This window comes from Athene cunicularia, assembly GCF_003259725.1.
Source record: "Athene cunicularia isolate RWA chromosome 1 unlocalized genomic scaffold, athCun1 chr1_part2, whole genome shotgun sequence".
Classification (NCBI taxonomy): domain Eukaryota; kingdom Metazoa; phylum Chordata; class Aves; order Strigiformes; family Strigidae; genus Athene; species Athene cunicularia.
This window is the reverse complement of record NW_020799092.1, coordinates 58,496,477-58,506,122: the sequence shown is the minus strand read 5'-3', so window position 1 is coordinate 58,506,122 and position 9,646 is coordinate 58,496,477. Positions and strand designations below refer to the sequence as shown.

The window sequence follows — 9,646 nt, the reverse complement described above, 5'->3', positions numbered from 1 at the left end:
ACCCCACCCCACCCCACCCCCCTTGACAAAGAGCCTGTCAGGACAAGAAACAAAGTTATGCTCAAAGTGTGTGAGAAGCTGCATGGAAAAAGGATTTGTTTGTACCATCATTTCTGTATTCAGGAGCTGCAAATTTATCTCCTGACTGAATTGGAGATAGCTGTTTAGGGAACACTCGTGTTGTTTTTTGTTTGTTTGTTTGTTTGGGGTTTTTTCCTCCATTCTGCTCTCAAAAGTATAGTTTTGGCTAAAGTTATCTAAAAGCAGCTGCTGCTGTGGAAGGCACTGGACAAAATGACATAGTTTTGAAATAACAAGCTACTTGGTTTTTAGGAAGTGTTCAGGGACTTAAGTCATGTTTGGTGCTACAGGTTCTCTACATTGCAGCTGAGAATTTGGGGAGTGGCCCTTTGGTTGGCTCCTCCCTACCCCTTTCTTTTGGTAGTCTGCATAAAAAATATTTTATCTAGCTCTAGCTGTAATTGCAGTCAGTCATCACCTCCTGGTAATTTCACATACGGTGTGGGAGTAGAGAAGAAGGAATGCTGTTGCTTGCGTGGAGGTCAGCGGCTTACTCGCACTTAGCCCAGCTCCGAGTGCGAAGACCGGTGATTATTTCTTTGCTCTTTCTAAAATTGCCACAAGGTGGCAATGGTTCAGAATGTTATTTCTCCAGTACCAGCTCTTTGGCTGGCTGCGCTTGCGGAGAGTAAGGTCAGCCGCAGGCTGTGGGTGCAAGCTAGCCTCCGCGCTGCTCTGGGGCAAGGCGGGAGAGGCTGGTTGTGGCTAACACAGAGGTCACATTTTAGCCTTTTGAATTTTCAAGGCCAAGGTTTTGTAGAGGACAGTTTTGCTGTGAGTTATGTCTTTGTTCAGGTCACTAGTGAGCTGCTCTCTGTACTTAGGCAGTGAGAAGCAGATGACAATGCTGTAATTTTAGCAACAAACTCTGTGAAGCTAGGTTTTTTTTTGTTTTGGTTTGGTTTGGGTTTTTTCCCTTCTTTTTTCCTTCTTTCTTTTGAAGAGTATTGCTGTTAGAAATACATACATGCTTCATTTTTCCTTCAAAATGCTGGAGTTCATTATTTAATCTGTGACATTGGAAAAACTCCCTAAACTGCGAGATCTGTTTGAAATGCAACTTCTTATGAATATGAAAATTTAAACTCTGAGTAAAATCCATTCATTGAAATTGTTGAAAGGTATAAGTGGAGCTAACACAGACCTGCATCTAGGTCTTCATACCCAAGATTCACTTTAGAAGGGAAAAAGCAAATCTTTAAATTAGTGCTCAAAGAGGAATATATTGTCATGTGTAAGACTTCTTTAAACTGTTAAATGCAAGGTGAAAATTTTTTTAATAGTTAAGTGCTTGAGGCTCTTTTGATACCTTTGTATTCATCTGTAAAGTATGAGAAGTTAAATTGCTGCTGTAAGTTGAAAAAAGTTATTTCAATTAAATAGCTCTTTGAGAAGTTTATTCTATCTTAAATATATGTTTTCATTCTTTGATAGTCCACTAAGGTCAGCAAATGTAAAGTAAAAAATAAATGTTACCTTTTGAGAAAGGCACAGGGATGGCGGGAAGACAAATTTTTATCTGTTGCATGGCTGTAATAAAGAAAAAGCAAATTTGAGGGCAGTTAATCTTGTTTTCCCTTAAAGCTGCCTTTGCTTATCTTCAGTCATTCTGTAGAATGCAATCAAACCTGATATTCTGAGTCACTGGAATTTAGTTATACATTCTCCCATGAAGCAGCAGTAGTTATTTATGAAGTATCATGCAGAGGTACAACAGGTTGCATACCACTGAGAATGTGAAATCCAAAAAAGCAATACAGAACTGAAGCAAGTTGATGGAAAGCAACACAATCAGTGAGGCTTTGCTGTACGCTTCACGTGATATTCAGAGTTAAGTTTACATTTGTGGGTACATGTAGTAATGCCAAGTTTTATTTCAGTTTTGCTGTTCATGGTTCTTTCTTTTAGAATGAAAATGCTGACACAGGTGCTGTCAGTAAAGATGTAAAGAAGTAATGAGGGAATGAAAGCAAAGGTCTGACACGTACAGGTCTTGCACAGAGGAAAGAACACGTGCAGTGGAAAGGTAGTGCTACTGCACATGGATTTTGAGCTTCTTTATGTGAACTTGACCTGCCAGAGGGAATCTGGCCAGGCTTGTTGCCCTTAATTTTAAGGATTTTACTTGGGATGCTGATTATGCATGATGTTTTTATCTTTTGTTCCTTGTTAACCAAGATTGACAACTTCAAAGGTAGCCCAGACTTGGATAGGTTAAGTTGTTTAGCCGTGTCTTGGAGTTAATGTCCTTTACAGATGCCTGTTTCTCTCCATTTGCTATTATGACATTCTAATGCAAATAGACTTCCCTTTTTTCTCAGCATTTCTAAGCTACTAGTTTTACTGTTTTGTTTCATTTTTAAAGGCACTTGGCTGCAAACTGAAGAGTGTTAATGAAACCATTAAAAATTACAAACATAAAAAGAAAGATGATGGAGAATTCTCTGTACACTCAATATTCTGACAAATAAAAAGCCCAGAGGAACTGTATGCTACAAAAGACTACTATAAATTATTCTGTATCTTGACAGTTCACACAACTGCGTCTCTATATACGACAGTACTTAGGACCTGTAAAATAGACTTCAGATCATACTTAGTGCAAGGTGTAGCTTTTAATATTTTCCATTGGAACTATTATTATTATTATTTAGTTCTGCAGAACTTTATTCCTAAATTCACACTAAGACATAAGTAATTGAAGAAATGTACAGTAATCCTAAAATGCCACTGAAACCTTAGAATTACTTATTAACTGAAGTAGTGAATATGAAAGGCATATATAATCATTTTAAAGGCATTTCAGTTTGCTGAACTGTGATGGTTAGAAATGAGGAAGACAAATTTATATTTTGTTGCCTTATTCATAATGTTTTTGTTTGCTATGTGGGTAATAGACAAGCAAATCACCTAAAGAATAAAATCTGCAAGCATGAAAACTCATTTCCATAATTGCCTTGGAAGGAAGCCCACATGTTCTCATGGCAGAGCTGTGAATATTCCACGGAATGAAGGAGCTGCTTGCTCAGCAGTGGTGCAGCGTCTGTGGGAGTACTTGGCTCTTTAAGTCCCACATGGGAACAAGTGTCTGCTGAAAACAAGCTCAAACCATCCTTAATTATTTGTGGGTTTTGATATCTCAACTTGTCCAATATCTGTAGAAAATGAGAAGAATAAGGGAAATTGAATAAAGGGAAAGACCTGTCCTGTGTATCTGGGAATAAAGTTTGATTTCTGTTAGAAACAGCTAACCTTTGCGGTGCAGATACTGTGCAAGAAACAGATGTCTGACAGGCAGGGATAGATGCCATTTTTGGAGTACAAATATTTCACTCCTGTTGGGATTCAAGAGGACTTTCTGTGATAGAATGGACATGTGAGCAATCCTGTGTGATTACAAGACTGATATGAGCCTCAGCTGAGCAAGAATGCGATAAGGATGTGACCCTGAATGAGGGGGGAGAAACTCGACGAGACAAACACCCCCTGGAAGGGGTTGGGACGGAAGGGGAAGTTCCACAAGACAGAAGCCTGGCAAGGCTGATGTGGCACTTTTTATCCAATCGTAAGAAAGTTTAAAGCACGGGCTAAGTTAAGTGTCCAATCTTGAGGACTTGTACTGCATGTTACTCATGTGTGCAGGAGAACATTATAAAAGGGCTTTCTTAGTTGTAGTAAATGGGCATTGCTTGATCACATTGGTCGTGTGTGTGCTCAGCTCTCCCGCACTCTCCCACTGATTTTTAACTAGCAAAGGTCAGTGTTGGGCTGCTGCAGGAGGCAGAAAATTTTTCCAGGTAACAGCAACCTCTGTTGTTGCTTGCCTCAATGGGAGGGAGGCCTTGTCTTCTGTAGGGGTTTCTTGGGGCTTGTTCTGTGTCACTATTTTTTTTTGTTAAGATGAGGAACAGAATTATCATATTTTTAACTAGCTTGGATTTTTTCAAAGGCATAGTTCTTGGACTTTGCATTGCTACTGCCTACACCACAATTTTTCAGAAGATTTCTCATATCAGGTATTTAGATGGCATCTATACTATTGTTTCCTGTGAAAATAGAACAGCTTTCAGGTTTACATTCAATTTGGAGAGAGTTTTGCAGTAAATTGCTGCACATGACTTGACAAACATTATTATGTAGGATGAAAATCCTCGCTTAATAGGAAGTAGATTGTCCAAGGCAGGCATATTATCAGGAATAGCAGTAATTTTGCTAATCTTGTAAGAGTACTGTATCTTAAATGACTTCAGATTGTCAACACTAGAGACCTGAAAGCCTAAGGTCACCATATTTACTGTAGATGCCAAAATGTTCTTCTGTAAGAAACAATCATGCAATTGGGGTAATGTTTGTTGCAGGTTAGCCATTACAAATATAGCTTTATGTTCTCTGGAAAAATATTTTCAGTTTCTGGCTATACATTTCTTTATTTGCTTATTTTTAACGAAGCAAAATACAGGAAGGATGAAAAAAATTACAGTTTTGTTTGGATTTTTTAATGTTAAATTTAAAGTTCAGGAATACTCACTGGAATAAAGGCTTTACATGAATGTTTAAGTTCTGGGAAAGCAAAACAACTATTTTTAACTGTTGCTTTGGTATGTTAGTGGCAGTCTCCTTTGATGTGGTATTCTAACTTCTCACAGATTTGATGAGGAGAAATATCTTACTAAATATTTCAAGAGTTGATAGGAACCTTGGCAAAAGGCCTGTGTCTAGATTCCTGGAGAGCTTTCAGATTTTGCTTTTTCCTGTAACATTAAACTTGGACAAAAACGGGTTGATTTTGAGATTTAATCATATAATGTTCTCTACTAGGAGTCTGTTTTCAAAATGCACTCAACTTAGATATGAAGTCCACCAAATGTAATTTGGTGTCAGTCTTGGAGCCTTGTGGCTGCTGTTCCCCAAGATTAGTTGTTTAATGTCATTCACAGTGGTATAACATCAGTGACTAGAAGTTCATTTTCTTCATAGGGAGCACGTTTCATCCATTTTCTTCACAGTAAGCATGGTTGATAAAACATGCTTATAGCAGCACCTAGATTACTCCAAAAAATTGAGGCATGTCAGTTGTTTTTCACTTATTTGAAGGCTGAAAAAAATTGAAATATTTGAAGACTGGAGCTAAGAGCTAAGTTTTATCAGTTGGTGCTCCTGCCATGGGAAGGTCGGCCATTTTATTCAGCATATGCATATAAAATATTGCTCAGAAGTATCCATGCAGACTTACCTGTAGCATCCTGAGGACACAAGGGAAAGAGTAGCGGTTTAGTTGCACACTGAGTGCATGCATGACTCGCTGCAGCAACCTGACTTGCCCAGGTGGGACTCTGAAGAGCTGCCACACACTGGGGAGCCCAGAGGCCAGGGAGCCTCTGCCTCTTCTTCCCTGTACACAGCTTCCAAGTGTGTATAGAGCTGCATATTTTTACCTTAAGACTAACTGCATTTATTATTGATCTCTTCCCTCTCCTTTTTTTTTCTTGCACAGCTCAATAAGCAGCAGCTGCAGATACTGAAGGAACGTTTCCAGGCCTTTTTGAATGGGGAGACACAAATCGTAGCAGATGAAGCATTTTGCAATGCTGTGCGAAGTTACTATGAGGTAAGTTATGTGCATTGTTTTCTGTATTGTTTAAAAAGTTCATAGGAGTTCTTTTAATGCAGATACAGGAAAAGGAGTTTTAAGTTTCAAAGGCTGTGAACTTCCAAACCTTCTAGAAACAGCTTCCTCCTATTCCAGCTTTGTCATTTTGAAATTCACTGTCTGAGCAAAAGAGATAAACTGAACTGGAAAATATCCACCCATTTTGAGGAAGGGGGAAAAAAAAAAGACAAAATGAAAAACTCCTGGTGCTAAAAAACTTTCTGGCAGTCTTTGACACAACTAGGCACTGCTATCTTTATCTCCATATGTCGAAGTTACCTCTTTAATCAACGCTTCACAGTTATAAGTTACCATCTTGAGAAATATGTCTTCTGATTTTTAGTTACTGTGCAGAGTTTTTTTGGAGAGGAACCACCTGTTCCCTTCCCAAAGAAGAGAAGCTTTCAGTGCAGCTGGGTCAGCTCCTAAGTTTTGCTGTGACATCCCAGGCATGTTCAGTGCCTATGACCACCAGTGCAGATCTTTAGATGTGGTTTTACTTGACTGGCAGGTCCCATTTCAAACTAAGAGGGTAGTTCATTGTCCTTTTTGTAACATCAACAGCATATGGCTAGAGAATTTATTTCTTACTCTTAGCAAATGGTAATATTCATTTTGTCTCATATAACTTCAGACTTGCTCAATGAATCATAAGGGCTGTATGTTAAACTTGTATTTCTTTTGAAGGGTCTTCCTCCATATTTCACTCTACCACATCTTTTTTTTCCAAATATTTTAGCTTTTTTTAAAAATATATATTATTTGTAATTTTTCTCTGTCAGCTGTTCTTTGCTAGTGAATGAAACTTTTCTTCATGGAGAAGATGATGTGACATTTCCTAGCTTGGTTTTATATACATTAAATTACATTGCACAAAAAAAAAAAAAAAGGGGGATAAATGTTTTACCTGTTGTACAGAAATCTGAGAACTCAATGTGTGTTTCTCCAAATCATGATCTGAGCAGTATCGCGGCAGTTGAAATGAAGGAAATCTCATAAAAACACTTGTGAAAGGTTGGGGGATGGTCTGCAGGTGTAACAAGAGAATATGAACATTCACAAGGTACTACGTAGGGGATGCCAGAACAATACGAAAGTTGTTATAAAGTAGTCCTTTTTTCTGTATAACTGATGAAGAAGCTAAAACTGGGAGGAAGGACAGTTTGGAAGACAGTGTAGGGCAAGGCTGAGCTAGTCTGCTGCCCAGCAGTAGGTTTCAGAGGAGTGGGATGTCTCAAGATGCTGAATGTGGTGTGGAATTGAAAAGTACATAATGTTTATGGTTCTTTCAGCAAGCTGTGTAAGAAGCTTGATGTGTTAGAGGAAGTAGCCTGCCCTTAGGAAAGGATTTGATAGTGAATAAAAATTATTTTAAAATAAATGCCTAAACAGTAACTGTCCTGTTAAGATTTGCTTTGTGTCTCTCATGAATGAGATTTTTTTTGACACATCAAGAACTATGTTTTCAGCATATCTGCTGTTGCAATGAAAGGCTCTGCATAATAATCTAAGATAGCCCTATAAAATGGAAGACACAAATTTCCAGCTACTTTAAGCCATTCACCACTTTGAACTGTACAAATGTTCTAGCTGTCCAGTTTCAAACAGAGGATTCCAAAGATCTTGACAACTCTGTCAAGGCTATAATGACACCGTGGGCTAGTTGAATCTTCATCCAGCATTAATACTTGGTGAGCTCATCTAGCAGCTGTAGTTTTGTTCTTTTTTTTGTTTATCCCACCCCTGCCAATTCAATTTTCCATTCTTTCCAGAGATTTCTTCCCCAACTTGCACAGTCTTTTCCAGTTGTGCAGGTTGAGTCAGCATTTGCTAGTCATTTTTAATTTCTTTTTAGGGTTGTAGTAGATAGTCACCAGTATGCAGTATTAGATTCGATGAACTCTGCAGTGGTGGAATCCAACCGTAAACTTAGTGCAAGCTACTGCTCCTCTTCAATGCATTTTAATGTTATGCATCTTACCATGTATTCTTATATCATCACTTATATGTGTCTCTTGTGCCTTTTTCATTTGCTTTGTTACCCATTTGTTGAAAATATTTATCTTTATTATTTATTTGTGTGTTTTATTGATGCTGTACTCTGATGCTTTCTCATCTCTGTCTTCCACATGTGGTTCATCATATCTCCTGTTTGGTGATATTTGTTTGAATTATGGACATCTTGCTTGTTTCTGTCATAGAGCATTTAATAAGCTTCAGTGTTAATTTCCTTATACTTTAGTTGCTGAGCTACAGTTCAATTTTATCTGACATGGAAGGAAACAAATACATGGTCTGCACAGTAATTATTTTACTCTGACAATTATTAATTTGCCTTTAATCCTATGCAGTAGTCATGGTTTGAGACTTACTACAATATTGCTTGCAAAGCCAGGGTATTCTCATCACTGTAGTTGATTTTTGACAGCAAACTCTTTAACTTTGAATGTGAAAGAGGTGGTTTGGTTTGGGCATGTGACATAAATCCTTTATCACTAGTTGCAGGTGTTTTGAGTCACTAAATCTGTCTGTAACTACTGGGTTTGTTCTGAATTTGTCCTGTTAAGAATCTAAGAGTAAGTTCCAAGGATTTAGGAACTTGTTATGGCTGAGACTTCCATTTACTCTTCTAGAAAGACTTGCTGAAAGAGTGATTTATTAAATAAATATGAATTTCAGCATTGATTTCACTGTGTTGTAAGAGTCATGTTCCTGTGTCAGAACTATGTGGGAAGGTTTACACTGGTCAACTTTGTTGCCTTATCCTCCAACATTATGTCTTTTCTAATGCTGCTGTGGTTTTTAAGGCTTTCTATTAATATTCTGGCATCGGTTTTAATTTATCTTAAAAATCTAATAGGAAAACAGTTCATAGGAGGAGTTGCACCTCTTCTTAAATTCTGCAGAAATGGTTATTTTCATATTCTGCATAATCTCCTAGCATCCCACTACACTGAAAGTCTCACTGAAATTTAGCATGATTCATTTTTGAATACATATAATTAAGATTGTCTTGAGGAATTATTTCCTTTTCCATCCCAGTTTTAGAGAAGGTATGGAAATGCTTACAGTTCTCTTTCTGTAATCATTCTCTCAGAAACTAACAGGATTTTTTGTTTGGAAAATTCCATTACAGACATTAAGCCAGATTCTAATCAGTAGAATCAGATGTTGGTGATGCTTTTTGGATAAAGAGAAAAATACAGTCATATGGCAATTTATTATGAGTAATTATATTGGACACACTAAGTGTAAAATTAAGTGAGAAAGTGACTTATGAAATAAAATATTTGCATATTCCAACCCATTTTATAGAAAAGTTCTCAGTAAAATAATAGATAATCTTTCATTCATCAATTCTTGTGTGCTTTTTCATGGAGGTTGGAAAATGCCCTTGTGTAGAGCTCTAAGAGGTTCATTCACCACCTTTTAATATACAAACCTTTAATAGGTGAGTATATATGTTGGGCTAAACTCACAGTACTGATTCTTTAGTCTTGAATTTATGCAGTCTTAGATATGAGTAAAATGGGTGCAAAGAATTGTAAAGACTATATGAAATACTGTGAAAATTTTTTCAATATTGTAATGATTGCAAGTTCTCAGGTTTTCAACTCTGCTTAAAGCATTGTGAAGAAAAACTGGTGTTTTTCTCATTTTTCTTGCTGCTTCATTTTAAATATGTGGTTCTATGCCATAATTCTTGTATGCTGCTTAAATCTGAATGTTAAATGCAGGATCTGTAGCAGTTAGCACTGTGACGGGTTTTCAGAATTTAAAATTTGACTTAGTTTGACTGTACCAGTTTGCCTGTGATACAAAGATCATATTTAACTTAATTTCTACTTAAATTCAGGTGTTGTAGTCCTTGGCAAATTAAATTGTTGTCTGCCACAGTCAGGCAGTACGAAAGAA

The 9,646-nt window shown here is 37.3% G+C and overlaps 1 protein-coding gene across 18 annotated transcripts in view; it reads left to right on the top strand.

Moving 5' to 3' along the window:
• Positions 1-5,578: 5,578 nt before the first annotated feature.
• CADPS2 (calcium dependent secretion activator 2) overlaps positions 5,579-9,646 on the top strand; it is a 252,497-nt gene continuing 248,429 nt past the window's right edge. For 17 of the 18 annotated variants that reach the window (XM_026868446.1, XM_026868444.1, XM_026868436.1 and 14 more), the window contains exon 1: positions 5,579-5,689. The gene's annotated coding sequence lies outside the window, so the exon portion shown is untranslated. The remainder of the gene's footprint in view (positions 5,690-9,646) is intronic. The other variant, XM_026868429.1, reaches the window with a different exon arrangement.